Here is a 21782-nt window from a genome sequence, read left to right on the forward strand (position 1 = left end):
ACCTTTTTTTTTTTTTAAACTGCATGATTAACTCTAAGCAAGTGACAGAACCCCAGCCTCTTCATGACTTTTAAGTTAATAATGTGAACAGATACTTTGAGAAATCTACGTATGTGAGAAAAGTACTTATTCTAAAAAAAAAAAAAAATGCTACCCTTATTGAGACCCCTATCCTTTATTAGCCCAGCTGCTCTGTGGACCCAAGAACATTTCCTGGGTGATTTGTATCTTCTTCTAAAGTAATAAAGTCATGTATTCCGACACCTGGTACCACCTGCTCCTGGTAAGTGAAATGGCTTTGGAGCCTCCTTGACTTTCAATGAGAAGATAAAATGATCCTGTGCAGATAGGAGAGCATCCTATGGGGATGTGGTAGCAGGAAGAGGAATAAATTAAAGCAGTCCTTCTCTATGCCCTTAGGTAAAAACAGACTTAAGAGATTTAAAATGTTGAACTTTGGGTCAGCTGGGCAATCAAATAAGCAGCTGAAAGGATCTAGAGGGAATTTGATGACAGATATTTGAGGCTCCACTGTCAAGAGGGTTTGGATATTTTATCATAATTCCAGGGTCAGGAGGGTTTACAGGAAATATTCCTCAAAACTCAAAGGATTCTTTTTATTAGTAAAAAGTAAATATAATTTTAAAATTAGGACTATTTCCCTCTTGTTTTGTTAATACATATCTTAGAAGATGAAAAACAGATACTAATGTTGAAATGCCCTCTTCCAGAATACATCTTATTTCATGGGCTAAAGTCCTAATTTCACAGTAGGTAAAGCAAAGAGGTCAAAGGAAGATACCTAATATGCACTAGAAAAAGTGGACATGAACTTTATGAGTATTCTCAGTTTGGGGGCATTCTGCTTAGGTAGAAGACACGTTCAAGCAGTGGCATATCCGCAACTTAATCTTTTCTCTGAACAACTACATATGTTTATGCCCTCAAACAGACAGATATTTGAAAGGCAGCAACTGGCACTTGTTAAACATAAAGAGCTGGAGTGGCTACCTTAAGTCAAACGCTGGTTCTCTCCCTTCTCAGTTGTGTGAACTCTCTGTCTCTTTTTCCCTACCTGTAAATGCAAATGTTAATAGTATTTTGTTCATAAGATTCTAGCTAACACTGAAACAGCTAATTCATGTAAAGGACTTAGAAATTGCAAGGCACACAGTAGGTGTTCAGCATACATTTGTTGATAACTTAAAAAATATACACATCTATTTCTATTTTGATTCTTTTTTGTTGGAAATTTTATGTTGACATTAGTCCCTCTAGTTGCTTCTTTTAAAATCCTTTCAGATTTTTTCACCAGGTGCTTATCATTCATCATAATGACTACACTGATAATAACAATAGCTCGATTTATTGGTCCCTTGTATCTCACAGCCTTTGCATCCATCATCTCATTTACTGTTTGGCTAGAAGAATCTAGAATTCTTAACATACCTTGTAGCACCTTCATGATTTGCTCTCCCTTCTCATCTCTTATCGCTGTTGGGCATGTCAGACTTGTGTTGTCAAAACAACTCAGGTCATTTCCAACTGCATACAGTTGGCTCTTTTTTAAAAAAAATAATTTTTATTGGGGTATAGTTAATTTACAATGTTGTGTTGTTTTCAGGTGTGTGTGTGTGTGTGTGTGTGTGTGTGTGTGTGCAAGTCACTTCCGACTCTTTGCAACCCTATGGACTCTAGCCCTACAGGCTCCTCTGTCTCTGGGGTTTCTCCAGGATGAATACTGGAGTGGGTTGCCATGCCCTCCTCCAGGGGATCTTCCCAAGCCAGGGATTTAATCCGCATCTCTTAGGTCTGCTGCATTGGCAGGCAGGTTTTTATGACTAGCACCACCTGGGAAGTCCATTTTCAGGTGTACAACAAAGAAAATTACTTATGCATATACATATATCCGGAGAAGGCAATGGCACCCCACTCCAGTACTCTTGCCTGGAAAATCCCATGGATGGAGGAGCCTGGTAGGCTGCAGTCCATGGGGTCGCTGAGGGTCGGACACGACCGAGCGACTTCTCTTTCACTTTTTACTTTCATGCACTGGAGAAGGAAATGGCAACCCACTCCATGGTTCTTGCCTGGAGAATCCCAGGGACAGGGAAGCCTCGTGGGCTGCCGTCTATGGGGTCGCACAGAGTTAGACACGACTGAAGCTGACTTAGCAGCAGCAGCAACAGCATACTGTTCTCAATAGAGGCTCCACCAATTTCCATTCCCACCAACAGTATAGGAGGATTCCCTTTACTCTATACCCTCTCCAGCGTTTATTGTTTGTAGATTTTCTGATGATGGCCATTCTGACAAGTGTGTGGTGATATCTTATTGTATTTTTGATTTGCATTTCTCTAATAATTAGTGATGTTGAGCATCTATTCATGTGTTACTTGGCCATCTGTTTGTCTTCTTTGGAGAAATGTCTGTCTAGATCTTCCACCCATTTTTTGATTAGCAATCTAATCCTGCTTTTTTCTATATTGAGCAGCATGAACTGTCAGTGTATTTTGGAGGTCAATCCCTTGTTGGTTGCTTCATTTCCAAATATTTACTCCCATCCTGTGTGTTGTCTTTTCATTTTGTTTCTGGTTTCCTTTGCTTTGCAAAAACTTTTAAGTTTAATTAGTTTCCATTTGCTTATTTTTGTTTTTATTTTCATTATCCTAAGAGGTGGATCAAAAAAGATTTTGCTGCAATTTATGCCAGAAAGTGTTCTGCTTATGTTTTCCTCTAAGAGTTTTTTAGTATCCAGTGTTACATTTAGGTCTTTAATCCATTTTGAGTTTATTTTTGTATACGGTGTTAGAGAACATTCTAATTTCACTCTCTTAGATACAGCTGTCCAGTTTTCTCAGGATCACTGATTGAAAGAGACTGTCTTTTCTCAAATTGTATATTCTCACCTCCTTTGTCATAGATTAGGTGATCACAGGTGTAGATTTATCTCTGGACTTCCTATCCTGTTCCATTGATCTATTAGAATGCAAAAACTGCTGCTATCTACTGACAAAGACAATATGTACTTTAAGATTCAGGTCAGTTACTTGCTATTTCAACCACTACAATACTGTAATTAGCCTCCAACGAAAATAAATAAATTTTTTTTAAAAATCAAGAAAACAAAATCCTGTGCTCTATGTACTAGCAGATTGTTTTCTGTAGCAGTTATTGTGGTAATGTGCAAAAAATTAAGCCCCAACGTAATCATCTGAGTTTTATTATGCTCCCCAACTTGCCTCTCTTATAATTCCCTGGTCTTCTTCTAAGACCTATTATAATTATGATAAAACTTCTCTACATTTGTTGTGCCATTATTATCATTAAATAAGCCCTCTGTGCCACACTCTCTTGTGGTGATGAAGATTCTGCTGTCTGGGGTCAGGACGTCTGGGTACAAATCCCAGTGCCAGTATAGTGCCACCTTGGGCATCTTTCTTTCTCTAAGCCTCAGTTTTCTCATCTTAAAAAGAGGATAATTATACAAAGCCTTTTATAGCATTTTCTGGAGGATTAGATGAGACAGTGTTTTTAAAATGGTTGCTCTGGTGCCTGCTTCCTACATATGCTCAATATGCTCTATAATATTATCTATGGTTAATCGTGAAATAAAATAGGCCAAACTTCTCTATCTCTCTCTATATGTGCACACACATGCAAATAGAAGACACAAGTATCAAAGGGATTACCATGTACACTATCTAAATCTATATATTTAGTAAACATTTGTTGACGGAATAATTCTTGTCATGCACAATATATTTTAGAAACACAAAAGCATGTCTCTCAAATATGACATGCCTGAGTAAAGGGATTATTTTCACAAATCCCCCATTAATGAAACAGAGAAACATGAGAATACAAAGAAAACCACAATTCCTTGGGAATCCTTAACATTTTTTGCTCTGTTCCTTCATTCATTACACAATTAGCGAATGTCTGTTACACAATTAGTGAATGTCTGTTGCACAACCAGCAACAATCCTTTACTAGATGAGCTATACAGTAGCCTTTGGCTAAATGCAATAGAATTTTAACCAATCAATTCAACTGTCAATGTGTAGTTGAAGTCTACCTTCTTTAATCCTTTTATAGCTCTTACCTTTAATGTACGTGCCATGGTCAGTATACTAAACTCAGTTATGGGGAAGAAGGAAATGGTTTGGCAAATTATTTATGGCTGCACATAGGCAAGTATATGCATGCTTAGCAAGAAATCTATGATTTAAACGGACATCTCTTTTTTCCTGTCTCAAAAGCTTCAAAAGAAACAGACACTAGATTTTTCAGTGTTAAGGTAAGCAAAATATCAGTTCATTTTATTTAGATAGGTCTTGATAATGAAATTGCTAATACCTTTAGTTTATTATTATTTTAGTTAGTTTTCTTTCCTTTCATTAACTTGTTTTCACAGTAGACATTTTTTTTGAAGGATAAATCTGTGTACTATTATAGCCAGAGGGGCATTTAAGATACAGCTTTGCACCTGGGAAACCTATTTAATTACTCGAGCTGTCAAAATGTTTTATTGTAAACAGCTTTTCTGATAGGTCCTGTTTCCCTCCTATGAACTGTCTTTCCCAGAAGACAGTTGTCTTTTCAGAGGAGCTTAAAGTACAGATGTCATAATTTAGAGGAATGAAGTTTTTATGTCTGAAAATACCCCATCCTTCTTCTCATGTCCAATTGAGAAATATTGCATGTTCATTTTTTCTAGTTTATGTACATCATGAGACACTATAAAATTAAAAAGATTTTAAAAATTAAGTAGAACAAACTGTCTAAACTACAGGTAAAGTAAGGCTTTATCTGAGATGGAAAAATAAGACACTTGAAGTTGTATATAACCATTAAATCTATTTAGTATGAATCTAACAACATAAAAAGAGATCTAGATGTTATAAGATTTATAATTCATTTAAATACATTGAATATCACATAAACTCACAAACCAAAGAGCTTCTGTAATATACAGATGTCTTTTCACACAACACAGCTGAGATTAAGGAGCTTTTGTCTTGTCTGGCTTTTGATTGTGCATAACATTCCATCTCTGTTAAATCCTTTCTTGCTTTTTGGAAAACTTATTCTAATTCCAGGGCCTGCCTTGGCTTGGCATATCAAGAGCATTAACATCTAAGGAAAGTTTTTCTCCTTTATGCAGAAGGCAGGGTTCCAACTTAAATGCCACTGAGTCTCAATTCTGAAGTTTCTCATATAAATGCAAGAGTGGTTGGTTAGGTGGAGAAATCCAATAAGAACTCTATTGTGAATCTTTGAAGATGATTTGCCAATAATTGCCAAAATTATAAAAGGATTATTAACACAATCAGTAAATTAAGGTCCTAGTCACAGTCCTATTGTGATAGATCCTACATTCTTTTGCACTGATGTGTCATGTGAAAATATGGACTGAATCTAATGATTCCTATGAAATATGTGTGAAATTCACACAAGCTACCTCTTATTGTGGGATAGGATAACCCATAACCTAAGGAGACTCCAAATCTACTTAGTATATTAAAGTAGTTCTGGCTAGAACTATAAACTCAATCTTAAATAATAGAGTTGTTAATAGTTCTTCTCCACTAAATATTCAAACATTCACACATTTTGCCATGTAAATGTGGGCAATTCTATGCTGTTAGTACAGTTTAAAAAATATAATATCATGTTGCTCAAAGATACTACCTTGGAATTCTACAACACAGCACATGGGCTTGCTCCCTACTCTATCTAGGTACTCAGCCCATATGTCAATGCATACACTCTCACACACACTTTTTCTTGCTGTTTCAAGAATTAGGATTACATTATTTACAATCCAGGTTCTAACTGTTCAAAGAACCAAAAATTTTCCAAAGATATAGCAAAGTTGGAAGACGTGTAAAACATTCAACAGCCAGAACAGACAAAAACAAATAGAAAATAATGGGCCAAAGTCTGTAGACCAGTAGTTTCAACTCAATGCACAATAGAATTACCTGAGAATGTTGAAACAAATGCCCTTTCCCACACTCCACCTGTAACATTTCTGATTTAATTTGTCTGGGGGTGGCCCTGGGCACAAGTCTTATTTAAGTGCCTCAGGTGAATCTGGACTTCCTAACAGCTCAGTGGATAAAGAATCCACCTGCAATGCAGGAAACACAGGAGATGTGGGTTTGATCCCTGGGTTAGAAAGATCCCCTGAAGAGGAAAACCCACTCCAATATTCTTGCCTGAAAAATCATGGACAGAGGAGCCTGGTGGGCTACAGTCCATGGGGTCACAAAGAGTTGGACACAACTGAGTGACTGAGCGTGCACGTGCAAGTGAATCTAAAGTGAAGTTAGTCTTGAGGATTTCAGATGTAGATCATGGAGAAGTAATACTAGAGTGGTTGGGTAACAGGATGTCTGGTTAAATTTGAATTTCTGATAAACAATGTATAATCATTTCTTTTTTAATTTCTTTTTTATAATCTTTTCATTTTAAGCAGAGGATAATTGCTTCACAATATTGTGTTGGTTTCTGCCATATATCAACATGAATCAGCCACAGGTACACAGAATCGCCTCGCTCCTGAGCCCTACTCCCAACTCCCACCCCATCCCACCTCTCTTGGATGCCACAGAGCACTGGGTTGAGCTCCCTGTGTCACATGCAAATTCCCACTTGCTCTCTATTTTACATATGGTAATGCATATGTTTCCATACCACTCTTTCCATTTGTCCCACCCCTCCTTCCCCTACTGTTTCCACAAGTCTGTTCTCTATGTCTGTGTCTCCATTGCTGCCCTGCAAACAGGTTCATCAGCACCATCTTTCTAGATTCCATTGTCTTTCTCTTTCTGACATACTTCACTGTGTATAACAGGCTCTAGGGAATATTACTCAGCTACAAAACACATTTGAATCATTCTGAATGAAGTGGATGAACAATGTATGATCTTTTAATACAATACTATGTCCCAAAATATTATATGGGACATACACTAAAAAAATGACTGGTCATTTTTCTGGAATTCACTTTTTTTTTTTTTTAATTTTATTTTATTTTTAAACTTTACATAACTGTATTAGATTTGCCAAATATCAAAATGAATCCGCCACAGGTATACATGTGTTCCCCATCCTGAACCCTCCTCCCTCCTCCCTCCCCATTCCATCCCTCTGGGTCGTCCCAGTGCACCAGCCCCAAGCATCCAGTATGGAATTTAGAAAGACAGTCTTATGGAATTCACTTTTAACAGGGGTTCTTTTATTTATATATGCTAAAGTGTAAGATGTACTCTGGATGGCATCACCGACTCGATGAGTTTGAGTGAACTCCGGGAGATGGTGATGGACAGGGAGACCTGGCGTGCTGCAGTTCATGGGGTCGCAAAAGTCAGACACAATTGAGCGACTGAATTGAACTGAACTGAAAGTGTAAGAAGAGATTTATCTTTAAATTCTGGTAGTTGGAAGAAAGTGGCCTGACATTTTTCCTAACAGAAGAAAATGGACTAGCATAATTCCTAAGTGAAAAATGTTATTTTCCTGATAATGCCCGGCTTTAGCAGAGAAGTGATGGAATCAAGTGTGATGGAATCATATTAAGACTGAAATCATCTGAGTGGAGCAAATGGCAATTTTTATTTTAATTCTTTCTGTGCCAGAGTTTTCCAACCTTAGAGAATCTGAGCAAAGAGAATTTAGGAAAGTCAAAAGGCCAATAGACACCCCAATACCCACATCTTGTTCTTAATCAATCAATTATCCCTGCAAATGTTTTGGATGAAACATACAACTTGAAAATAACACAAAGTAAAGGAATTAGTATTAGATGAGAAATGTTGCACAAATTCCACACTGCTATGTGGAATGCCAGAGTGCTGGTCGGAACCATATGGGTGTGTGTGTGTGCAATGAACATAGGACTTTTACCCAAGAGTGGTCATTGCAACTGACCCAGAACAGGAATGCTTTATATACCCCCATTCCAAAGTCTTGTCTAAGGTATAATCATTTTGATATGAAAAGAGCAAGGCCAAGGATGACTGGTCATGAAGAAGAGAAAGAGGAAGATAACTACAGCTTTACTTCTATGCCTGGGAAAGAGAAAAAAAAAAAAAAATGCCTGTCCCTCCTCCCCAACATCTCGGGGCCAGGAGAAAGTCACCCTGGGCTGAGCTGGAGAGTTCCATAACAGAACAGGCTGTGTTGTCTGATGTTCCCCTACAGGTTTCTACAGTATGTCTCTACTTCTTTCCTGTCTGCTGATTTTTTTAAAACTTGGCCTGCTTCTAATGTTCGTTTCTTTTCTATCATATGAAGGGTTAAAGCTGCTACTTTTTCTGCTCCTTTTTCTTACTTTTTTCTAGAATTCCTATTCTAACTAAAAGATCAAAAACTGAATTTTAAGCTTGTTTCATTCCTCACTGAGTTTGAGATTTTTCTTTCAAAGCCCCAACAATAGTTATCAGTTCATATGACAAATTCAGAAGGCTTTTCACCTTCCCCGGGCTACTCCCTCTGCTTTTGTGCAAACCTGGATCTTGGAGTCAAAAGTGTTTCAGACATGGATCTTCTTATTTCCTCCTAAATCTTTGAGTATGAGATAATTCCACTAAGAGCTACTTTAATTTTCACCCAGATTTACGATATATATTCAGTAAAATAAGGGCTCTACCCTCTTATTTGTTGAATATTTAACTCTATCATACTCTAGGTTTTAGAAGTCCACAAATACAATCAAGAATTTACCTAGTAGTCTCAAGGGCCTTGATCAGGAAGGAAAGTGACATAAGACCCTGGCTTTGTGTGTGTGTGTGCATGCACGAGTATTTTGTCTTTTAGTTTTACTTCAACTCTCCTACACACAACCTTCTGCAGATGAAAATTTATATAATGAATAAATTGAGAGCACATAGTTGGAATGATTCAGATTGGCTGAAAAATATCCCCAGGAGTCCTCTGAGGAGAATCTGGCATGGTTGGCTCTGACCAAAGATGGTAAAAGAGTCCAGAGGAAGGTAAAAAATAACAGAATCTAGGGCAACCAACCAGGTAATATTGATAACTTCCAGTGCTTGATGCTAGAATTGCAAAACCAAAGCGAAAATAAACTTACATTATACAGCTGTGTGTATTTGGGCAAGCTTCATTGAGTTAGTGGGGAACTGTGCATTTCTTTCAATTTGCCTGGAAGATCACTTTCATCTGTGCTGGCAATTGGAAGCTTATTCTAAACCTGTGGTTCTAACTGGACAGTTTAGGGACCAGTGGCATCACCTAGATGCTTGTTAGTCACACAAATTCTTGGGCCCATCTCCGACCTACTGTATCAGAAGCTTTGCAGGTGGAGCCCAGCAAACTGTGTTTAATAAGCCATGCAGCTGATTTCTGATGTATGAGAACCAATACCCTAAACACTAATGATCCCTTCTAATGTAAGAGTCCTTTGAGCTGAGACTATGGCATTAGGCCCCAATTCTGACATTCACATCCATCGTATTTCTTCTGATTCCAGAGAGAAAGAGATTGGTGCCGAGGACATCACAGGACAAAGAGACACAGACAGCATTACTAGCCGGGGCTTTTGCTGCGAACCCTCTTTCCATTGTCCCACCTTCCTGGAAGGAGTCATGAAAGAGGAGAAGGATGGCCCAGATCTCCTCAGAGACAGTAGTCTGAGCCCTCTTGCTGCTCCCATCAGAGGAAAACATTTTAAAAAATATTTACCGCTATTAGCTTATAATGATACAGGGAATTCCATCACCTGCCCACAAAATGTCCTGGGGTTTAACTAATACATGAACAGCATTTCTAGCCCTTGAGTGAATAGAAAGAGAACCAAGAGCACGATTCCTCTCAGAGTGGTGATTCCCTGGTTTTGGTTTGTTCAGGGAACACAGGATCATGTAAAATATAGATATTCAAGCCTGAGAGGTTCTGATGCAGCTGCTCTGAGGTGTATAGCCCAGGAATCAATATTTTAGTAAGAATCCCCAGGTGATCCTGCAGCTGTTTCCATAAGAAATTTAAAGAATTACCATTGCCTTATACAACAATGGATATAACACTTTCAACCTGAATATTATATCCATTTCCCAAACTTCTTAGATGGAGATTTCAAAGCCTTCTCTCAGTTAAAAATACGAACAGATAGCTTTGTAATGATAATGTTCCCGTATGTTCACATGGCACTTATACACTTTTAAAAGTTCCTTCACATGCACCATCTCAAAATAGCAAGGGCACAAAATGGTATTGCTTGGAGAATGTTACTTCCTTGATCCAAGCAGTTATTTGGAGAGAAGAGAGAATTTTATGAATATATATTCATGGCTGTATACAATGTGCAGGGATTAATGCCGTGGATGAAATCAGGCACCATAAGAACAAGGATCCAAGGGAAATCCAAAAGAGGATATCTTTTTTCTTAGTAAGAATTAAATTAAGGTGATTTTTAGTGCAACTGCACTAGAGTCCCAGCTGTTTCCAAGGCTGTGGTCTAAAATATTGGATTATGTACTTTTTTCCACACTTGAAAAACTTGCAGTACAGCTTCCACAGAATACTGCCAAATAAATACTAAGGATGTGGATGTTTATTCATTTGGAACAGAGACACAAAAATCAACCAAGACTTCTCCTTATTTAGGAGTGGAGGTAGACCCCTGAAGGACATATTTCATTGTGTAATAGTAAGGGATCGTGACAGCTTGCAGGAATTTCCTATTGGGTTCTACTGGTTGCTTTTGCCAAAGAAGAGTGCCAATGCAGCCAAGGTTCCAGGACTGATACCACATAAGAGGAAAACCATGCTCTGGTTACAGATCTCCCCTGATCTCCAGCCAGGCAAGTACATGCCATTGACCAGTAAAGAGTTCAAGGAAAACTGAAGACTTATTAGTACCACAAGAGAAACCAAAACTCTCCTCACACTGGTATATGCAGCTGGGGCTTCATCTCTGTTTTATCTTCTATTTAATTGAATTTTAAAGCATCTACTACTTTAAGAACATCATCATCTTTTTGAGCACAATAGTTTTAACCATGCAACACATTATGGGAATCCAAGACAGAATCTCTCAAATATTGAGTAGATATCAACATGCAGAACAATACTTGTGATTAATCCTGATAATTTTATCTGATTACCTCTATTTTATAGATACATTGCTTACTTGCGGTTTTCTTAATGAACTTTTTGTTTTAACAATTGCTACATTGGTCTGTGCTTTGACATTGCTATAACTTCATTTGGTTCTGCTTAAGTTTTTTGTCTCATATGATTTAGGTTTTAAGTAAGTATAAACTAATTCTTTCCCCAAACAACAATGAGGAAGATAAAAAAGAGGTAAAAATCTTTGTTCCAAGGGGAAATTTGTTCAAGTAAGCTTTAAGGATTGGAGCCAAAGGACTTTTCCCATGAGCTTCTGGAGCAAAATTAAAATGGAGGGACTTCCCTGGCAGTCCAGTGTTAAGACTCCATGTTTCCAATGAGGGTGGTGTGGTTTGATCCATGGTCAGGGAACTAAGATTCCACATGCTGCACTGTGTGGCCCCCCGCCACCTTCCCCCTGCCCCCGCCCCCCAAAAAACTGGAAACACAGCTCCACAGATAACAAGCAGTGCAGGTCTCTGGAGTCGAGCTTCTCAGCCTGCAGCTGGGTTACATTCCCCCACTGCTGGGGACTGTTAATGCCGCTGGCCCAGGTTCAAGGAATAGTTAGAGGGACAGCAAGGCTGTGTTCCAAACATTACCTACCCTGGAAGCATTACTAAATGAGTTTAAACCACAAACATCACTAAAAGAATTTGTACTTCAGCAGAAACTCTCAACTAATGTCAGCTACAATCCTGTTTTTCTATAGTCAGACAGGACCTTAGAAATTCTCTGATGAGATCCAAATCCTTAGGTTTCCAGGTAAAGGAATGCCCATTAAAGTAAAAAGCTTATCTAGAGACATACAGCTGATTAGACACATTTTCCTTGGCTGTTAAAGGAAATGATCACATTTTGACACATTTTCACTGCCTTGATATCAAAAAAGATGAAGTAAGTGCTGCCAATCATAGTGTGCCCAACTTCCACACAATCCCCTATCTTTGTTTCCTCTTTGAATATCACATCTTCCTCTTTGTTCATTAGCTTCCCCTCCTCTGCTGTTACCTCCTATTTCTAAATGAGCCCTGGCCTTCCTCTTTGTGCTATATCCCTCTGCCTCTCCCCACTCCTAAGCCATATAATAGTATGGAGTCAGAAACACATAATAAAAGGAATCAAGAATATCTATTGCTTATGTCACTTTGTAATTTTTGTTAAAGGTTTTACATCTTGACAGGACATTTCAAGTATCCCTACTAAAGTGTCTCCATCAACATGTCTAGCGTTGCAATAAAGACGAGTCATCAAAAAATCCAGGGAGACTAGATAAGAAGCTTTACATTTTATCTTCTGACTATACCATTATCAGATGTATCAGCCATCCGTCTGTACCAATACCTCTCCACTCTCTCAGCCACCACTGTCTCTTGTTCTGGAACCACCGCAGGCCCCAGCTGTGAGTGTGCTCCAGCCAACCTCACACAGGCACAATCTGCTCACAGAGTTGTGTAGGTTACCCCATGTTCTCTCTCTCTTTCTCTTACTGCCTCCGGGGCTTTCCCACTGCTGAGGATGGGGGAGCCTGCAAAGAACCAAGCATGCCCAACTTAGAGTGGGAAATGGAAATGACTAGAAAATTATTTATCTGTCTCCCTCCCCATTGCACAGGTCCAGAGATACAGTTGATATGACTCTTTGGGGAATAGATCTCTTGGATCAGGTGATCTGGATGGCCTGTTTAGACATCTTCTAATCTGGTCTCTCCCTGTTTCACTGCCATTGTATCTCTCACTTTTATCCTGTGGATTTGCAGTCTCTAACAAGAACACTGATGAAGCCTGCTTTATAGGTAACCCTGGCTAAGGGAAGATGCTTTGGTATATAAACTTAACATTCCAGTTGAAACTCAAAATGACATTGGTCAATACATTAAACTGTAAGATTTAGCATTTACCAATAATGTGATTCCATCCAATGCGTCCAGGAGACGGGGAAAGCAGAGAACAAGGTGTTTGGATGGCATCACCGACTCAATGGGCATGAGTTTGAGCAAACTCCAGGAGATGGTGAAGGGCAGGGAAGTCTGGCGTGCTGCAGACCATGGGGTTGCAAAGGGTCGGACATGACGGAGTGACTGAATAACAACAATCCAATCCACCTAATGTATTAGAAAATAATTTTAAGACCAACTTAATAGTGGCTCAAATGGTGAAGAATCCACCTGCAATGCAGAAGACATGGGTTCCATTCCTGGGTTGAGAAGATGCCCTGAAGGAGGGTATGGCAACCCACTCCAGTATACTTTCCTGGAGAATCCCATGGGTAGAGGAGCCTGGAGGGCTACAGTCCATGGGATCACAGAGTTGGACACTACTGAAAGACTAGGCATACAGCAACCAAATATTGGGGTGTTAATGATGTTCCCTCACTCAGTCTTAAAAGGATTTCTATTTTATATTTAAACTTTATTTTCATTTGTTTAAGAAGGTATATATGAAAAAATCACATTCAAATGCATTATAAATGTAGATTTCCTGTTTTCCATGTAACTCAAAGAGCTGAGTTCATTTGTGATAAAGCAAGACATTGATAGGTGCTAAATTAAGAAATAAATGAGTGTGTTACCAAGTAGTTTCAGGAAATTTTGAGCTAAAGTTAATCAATTTTTTTCCTTATTGAACAAGTTCTCATAGGGGAACATCTCTTTGATATGTCAAGCTATAAGATTATTGATTGGTATATGTTAGCATATCAGTGTATTACATATTAGGGATCCAATGGTGGACAAAAATGGAAACAATGCTTGTCCTCATGTAAATTTCAGTTCATTCAAGGGAGATGACCATCTATCAAATGATGGTATAAATAAATATAAACTTGCTAACATGAAAAATGCATGAGAATTTGTAATAAAGTTCCAATGAGAACTGTGAATGTCTAAGGAGGGTAATCTACTATTTGTAAACACAATCTGATCACTGATCATTTTTCAGAGAAAGTTTTTGTGGCAGCAGGGAGGGAGGGTAGGGAGATGAAATACTGTACTAGAAGTGAATTAAATGTATAGCTGAGATTGAGTAACTGTTGAGACATTGTTAAGAAACACTGTTCAAAGAACTGTCTTTAAGCAAGAGTCTTAACCTTTCTGTCTCCTCATCCAAAAATGAGAAGTTTGAACTCATGATATTCAGTGACTTTTCAAGTTATGTATTTTATGATTAAATGACTCCAACTAAAACATTTAGAAATCTGAGTACATGGTTTGTGATTTCTCCAGGACCCACTGCTATCCCTTCTCTCTTTGCAGCTAATCTAATTGCTAATTACTCCCTTCATTTGAGTGACACTATGGGGTGTGGAAACCATAGAACCTAAATTAGGAGATTTTGCCACTTACTGCCAGAAAGGCGATTAAAGATGCTGAATTCTTATGCCAAAGATATGACAAATCTGACAAAAGGCAGACAAAAGGCATCATTCTCTTTGCACAAAGAATAATGTTCAATGTCAATAAAATATTTGGGATAGAGAATTACTTCACATTTTCTTTGGTGAGTACTACAGACAATAATTGTATTGAGTTTTATATAGAAAAATTTCTACAATCTACTAGGAGTTCAAATAACCTCAAAATAATAAAATGATTTTTTAAAAAATCAATGAAAATTAACACAGATTTCTTTCCTAAATGCCATTTCCCAGCGAATCTCTATAAAAAAACAGATATCTGTTTCCCATTTGTCTCCTCCTTAAAATAGCTTTACTGTGTGCCATATATGTCTAATTCTTCTTGGGTAATATGGATTTAATAAGACATATGTCCTTATATGCAGTACTTAGAAAGCCCCTGCTGTAATTTGCTGTTGTAAGTCACACACATCTGGTGCTATTTTGACCTGGCAATTACATATAGTTCCTTCCTCAATTTCTTGGGGAAAAAATAATGTGACAAATTGGGACTATGTTCAAATTAGCTTTTAAGTTTCTCCCAGTTGGGAGGACTGAGCAAGAACTTCTATACCATTTCCTTCTTAGAGCGACATAATACTTTCTTGCCCATTTTCCCTTGTCAAGAAATGTCCTTTTAAATGCCCAAAAGTCAAATTTAATGGTAGCATGCTGACATTGGCTCAATAAACCATTCTACAAACTGAGGCAAATGTATTTCTCCCTGAATATTATGTATTAGAAGGTCTACCACTTAGCCCTGCCTCTATCACATGCAAACTATGGAACTTTGGTCCATTGGTTCCATTGCTATTAGTTTCTTTGTATATTTTTATATGAAAATTAAATTATGTAGTCTTCATACATCACAAAGTTACTTTAAGAATCAAATGAAACAATATATGTGGAAGTGTTTTTTATGTGGAAGTGTTTTGAAGTATAAAAATTATTTTACAAGTAAGAGATACTATTTGTTGATCGCTAAAGATTCATCTGGTTTAAACTAAATGTACTGAAATCAACAAGACATTTTTGGATACTATGGAAGATATGAAATGTATATAATATTTTTATTATATTTTTCAATTATAAAAGGTGAACTTAAAACACTTCAACCAATTAAGAATATACAACTACAGATTAAATACTATATATGACAAGCAAGAAGTAAAACAGCTGCTAAAAGAAGAAAATAATCAGTGCAAACTAGAATAATAAGATATACTAAATAGTAATTGAGTAATCGGAGAAAATTTGAATAAGTGGAAAGGAAAAGACCAAGACAGAGAAAATGTTCAGAGGGGCTAGAGTAGGCACAAGAAACTGAAATAACAGAAAGAATGAATTGCTGCTCAGGCCACAAATTCAGATCCTTTAAAAAATAAAATAAAATTATCTTATTCTGGTGTTTTGTACAAATGTGAATCCCTGCATTCTTCTATCCAAAAGGAATATGTGGAGAAATCTAGGACCAACAAATCATCAAGAACACTATGCTCTCATATTCCTAACACCTCTTGTCTTTCATAATTCTTCTTCCACCAAAGCAGTGTGGGCCATTTTTGGCAGCCTGTCACCATGCAACCTGTTACCACACTAATTAGTGTGTATAGCTAGAACAACAATGACAAAAACGATAATCTGATGTTTCGAATTTAATCTCTGACAGCCACTTTCCCAAATATAACCTGTGAAATTTATAAATCAAAGAGGAAAATCTGTTCATGTTTTCAAATCAGGGACAGTGTGGTGACTTTGCTTTACCTGACTCATACAGCGCCATATCATTGGTCAGGGCAGCTCTGGTATTAGAGAGAAGCAAGCAAGGCTCCACAGAGAAGGGAAACATAAAGTGGATGTTTCGTCATGGTAATGTTTGGCTTTATCATATACCTGGGGGCAATCATAAAATCATGTTTTGTTCATAAAATTACTTATGGTTATCTCAGAAACCTAGAAAGAATATTGGAGAAGGCAATGGCACCCCACTCCAGTACTCTTGCTTGGAAAATCCCATGGATGGAGGAGCCTGGTAGGCTGCAGTCCACAGGGTCGCTAAGAGTCGAACACGACTGAGTGACCTCACTTTCAATTTTCACTTCATGCATCGGAGAAGGAAATGGCAACCCACTCCAGTGTTCTTGCCTGGAGAATCCCAGGGACGGGGGAGCCTGGTGGGCTGCCGTCTATGGGGTCGCACAGAGTCGGACACGACTGAAGCGACTTAGCAGCAGCAGCAGCAGCAGCAGAAAGAATATACATGAGGCATGTTGGAATCCCTTGATAATGTACTCTTGTGTATACTGTTCTCTAGTGGAGGAAAGCTCACACATGCTGCCATTCCTCTTTCAAGGGGGGCTTAATGAGTTCCCAAAAGGCACTCTAACATGACCAACATATCATGCTTGGTCCTGAAAATTGTTTTTCAAGGTCACTGTGCAACTTGCACACAGATAAATATTATTTATCCCTATGTCAAGGCATCTTGGTTTGCCACCTCCTTACCTTCTAAAAGCACTACATTTTGTTTACAGACTCCTTTTTACTGACACCACTGTTGGGAAGAGCTACCAAGTCCTTCTCCATGGTCGTCATGCCATTTCAGGTTTTGTTGTGGAACAGTGGGGATAGGAGATGGAAGGATGCAGGACCTAGTAGCCATTAGCTCCATCTTCCTCCTTAGAGCAAACAGTACTATACTCAATGAATGAGCAGAATAGCACCTTACCAAAATATGATTCTGCCTTTGAATACAGTGAAGATTTTGTCTTTGAAGCTCTGCTATTAAAATATTGAATCTTCTCTAAATCCAATTTACTCTTCTAAGTAACAGCCCCTTGGAAGAACACTGCTATAAAAAAGGAATTATTATTCCAGCTTTATAAGGTATTTGCCTGAACTGGAAAAAAAAAAAAAGGTTGAATCTTAGTCAAGCTATGAGCATGATAGCAGTTTCACTCTTTCCTGTCTTTGTACATGATATTTTCTTTGCCTAGAAATACCACTTCTCTCTGATTAAACCCAGCTTAAATGTAACCTTCTGGGTAAAGTTTCCCCTGACCTCTCTAAGGTAAAAAATAATGCTCCTTCTTCTGTTCTTTCATGACATATCCTCATTGAACACTCTTGCATTAGAACACTGATCATTTGTTATAATGGTTGTCTCAACTCAGCTCTAAACTCCTTGAAAACAAAGACATCTTTATATTGGTTTCCTCAGTGCCAGGCTAATAGCATAGACTCAGTACTTGTTTGTGAAATAAGCATTGTCTTAGTCGCATGAAGTAAGTGGCTAAAATTAAACGGACAAGGGACAAGAACCCATAATCATTTGTCCATGTACCTCTTGACTGCCCCAGCTGTGAAAAGGTAGGAGTGACCACCACTATTTATACTATTCATGTTGATAATATCAATTCTGGATAAAATGGATGTCAAGGGCAGCCTTAAAATGAAAAGGTATCCATTCATTCAAAAAGGCATTCAGTACACACTTACTGATTAATCACTATATGCCATGAAAGGCAAGATAAATGGCACAGTTTCTTCTCTCAAGGAGACAAGAAAATAAATCTTCACCATACAGGGTATTAACTGTTGGGCATGCGGATAAGAAAGGCACCTAGTCTACACTGGGTAAGTCAAGTAGGATTCTCTAGGGGGGTTATGCCCAGTGTCCTTGAAAGACCAGTGAGACTTGAATGTGAAGAAAACATAGGAAGCAATGTAAGTAAATGGAAAAAATATGCGAATGTTTGGTGCTGGGAAAGAGGCTAGCATGTTTCTGGACTAAAAATAGTTTGGTAGGGCTAAAGGTGTGGCCTGGGGGGTAAAGAAAGAATAGGGAAAAGCGGACTTCTAGCTGGTTGCAGTCTAGTGAGGGACTGTATGAATGCATATCGATGAATATCAGGTCTTTCAAGGTTTAAATTCATGGGTTCCTGTGGCATACTCCAGTCAAGTTCCTATAGGTCTGCTGCTGCTGCTGCTGCTGCTGCTGCTGCTGCTGCTTCTAAGTCGCTTCAGTCATGTTCGACTCTGTGTGACCCCATAGATGGTAGCCCACTAGGCTCCTCTGTCCCTGGGATTCTCCAGGCAAGAGTACTGGAGTGGGTTGCCATTGCCTTCTCCGGTGCATGAAAGTGAAAAGTGAAAGCGAAGTCGCTCAGTCGTGCCTGACTCTTAGTGACCCCATGGACTGCAGCCTACCAGGCTCCTCCGTCCATGGGATTTTCCAGGCAAGAGTACTGGAGTGGGGTGCCATTGCCTTCTCCGTTCCTATAGGTCAGTGCTGCCCAAATCACTTAGTCTGGGATACCCAATCAAATTTGTCATACTTTGGGAACTTTTTTTGAAAAGTGTAGGACTTTATGTGAAAGTGGAAGCGTCAATCTCTCAGTCATGTCCGACTCTTTGCAACACCATGGACTGTAGCCCACCAGGCTCCTCTGTACATGGGATTTTCCAGGCAAGAATACTGGACTAGGTTGCCATTCCCTTCTCCAAGGGATCTTCCTGACCCAAGGATTGAACCCAGGTCTCTGGCATTACAGGCAGATTCTTTACCATCTGAGCACCAGGGAAGCCCATAAGAGGCCCGTAAATAAGTTCCAGTGGTTGAAAAGTCATCTACATTGCACAAACAGAACCAGACTCATTCAAAATCTGTGCTAGGATTTCCAAAATTTCAAAACCATATTGACATTTTTAATGTATCATAAAATAAAGCAAATTAAGTGCATGCATTTAAATCAAGTGAATCTAAACATTTGAAGAATCATCCTAGTGCAAAATTCTCTGCTTGGCCTCATGTAGTGTACAGAAATGACCTAAGCACAGATCCAGTTCCCAAGAAATTTCAGTGTATAAGAGCTGATAGATCTCTTCTCTTCTGATTATCTCTTCATTTTAAATGCAAAATGCTTATCAGTTGAATAGGTACTCCCAAACCCCATGTCAAATAGTAAATACTTTAAGGTCTTCTGAAAAGACAACAATGAACAGTGGTGAACCAGGGCTTTCCTGTGGCTGAGTCAGTAAAGAATATGCCTACAATGTGAATATGCCTGGGTTTGATCCCTGGGTTGGGAGGATCCCCTGGAGGAGGGCATGGCAACCTACTCCAATATTCTTGCCTGGAGAATCCCCATGGAAAGAGGAGCCTGGTGGGCTGCAGTCCATGGGGGTCACAAAGAGTCAGACACGACTGAGAGACTAAGCACAGGATTAAGATATGGTGACCTGTTCATTCTAATGAACATCTTCCAGGAATTTTCTTGGCTGGTAAAAAAAAAAGTCAACAGGTCTATTATCTATTAGTACATTAAGACTATTGGGGGAAAAAAATGAAGGAGAGGGAGAGGAAAACATTTGTTTCAAAGGTTTCTGACTGAGAGTCCTAGATTGATAAACATATAAAAATATCTTGCAGGGGAAAATGTTGTACATGTCTAGATCTCAGGATATTTCCAAAATATTAATTATCTCTACACATCTGAGACCAGTGGGCATCATTTCTACTATTGGGGAAGAAAGCTGCCAATTTGCCTAGGGCTATGCAGCTTGTCATGATGTGAACCAGAACTAAAATAGGATTCTTGGCTCTCTGGATTTCTGATATCCAATTCAGCAGACTTCAACTTTCCACTAGATACTCTGCAAGTTAAGCAGTCCTCATGTCAGCTTGTGCCAACTGCTTAAATACCCTGTCAAATCTTCAAGTGTTATAAGTGTCAAATGCCTAGGAATCGAGTATGTCCTGAGGACTAGTTCCTACCTTGCTGTACTGTTTGAATTTAGGTAATGGTGAGAGTTCAAGAAACCATCACCTCTGTAAGTACTACTATAAGTATTAAAATTCTAACACTAATATCTTACTGAAAGAAGACTTAACTGGATAAAAGTGAGAAGTCCCAACTATTTCCTTAGATAGGAACACCAAATTTCTAATGCTTATAGAATGAATCATTATGTACAAATATCAATACAATTTGTTTAAAAAAAGATGAAAGAATCAAATAAATTGGAAGAGAGTATGCATGTATGCATATATGTGCTTAAGCTAGGCAGAATTGTTCTACATATGCAATATATCCAATTTATTTCATATGAAATTGGCTGTTTGACATCGAATACTTACAATAAATAAAAACCCTCGGATTTAGTATTTTGGTCAGTTCAGTTTAGTCACTCAGTTGTGTCTGACTCTTTGCAACCCCAAGGACTGCAGCACGCCAGGATTCCCTGTCCATCACCAACTCCCAGAGCTTGCTCAAACTCATGTCCATTGAGTCAGTGATGCCATCCAACCATCTCATCCTCTGTCGTCCCCTTCTCCTCCCACCTTCAATCTTTCCCAGCAACAGGCTCTTTTCAAATGAGTCAGTTCTTCACATCAGGTGGCCAAATTATTGGAGCTTCATCATCAGTCCTTCCAATGAATATTCAGGAATGATTTCCTTTAGGGTGGACTGGTTGGATCTCCTTGCAATCCAAGGGAGTCTTCTTCAACACCACAGTTCAAAGGCATCAATTTTTTGGCACTCAGCTTTCTTTATAGTCCAGCTTTTACATCCATACATGACTACTGGAAAAACCAGACCTTTGACTTGATGGACCTTCGTTGGCAAAGTAATGTCTCTGCTTTTTAGTATGCTGTCTAGGTTGGTCATAACTTTTATTACACGGAGCAAGTGTCTTTTAATTTCATGGCTTCAGTCACCATTTCCAGTGATTTTGGAGCCCCCCAAAATAAAGTCTTTCACTGTTTACATTGTTTCCCCATCTATTTGCCACGAAGTGATGGGACTAGATGCCATGATCTTAGTTTTCTGAATGTTAAGTCTTAAGCCAGCTTTTTCACTCTCCTCTTGCACTTTCATCAAGAGGATCTTTAGTTCCTCTTCACTTTCTGCCATAAGTGTGGTGTCATCTGCATATCTGAGGTTATTGATATTTCTCATGGCAATCTTGATTCCAGCTTGTGCTTCATCCAGCCCAGCATTTCACATGATGTACTCTGCATACAAGTTAAATGAGCAGGGTGACAATATGCAGACTTGGTGTACTCCTTTCCCAATTTGGAACCAGTCTGTTTTTCCATGTCCAGTTCTAACTATTGCTTCTTGATCTGCATACAGATTTCTCATGAGGCAGGTCAGGTGGCATGGTATTCCCATCTCTTTAAGAATTTTCCACATTTTGTTGTGATCTACACAGTCAAAGGCTTTGGCACAGTCAATAAAGCAGAAATA

Source organism: Bubalus kerabau, chromosome 3 (genome assembly GCF_029407905.1).
Source record: "Bubalus kerabau isolate K-KA32 ecotype Philippines breed swamp buffalo chromosome 3, PCC_UOA_SB_1v2, whole genome shotgun sequence".
NCBI lineage: Eukaryota > Metazoa > Chordata > Mammalia > Artiodactyla > Bovidae > Bubalus > Bubalus kerabau.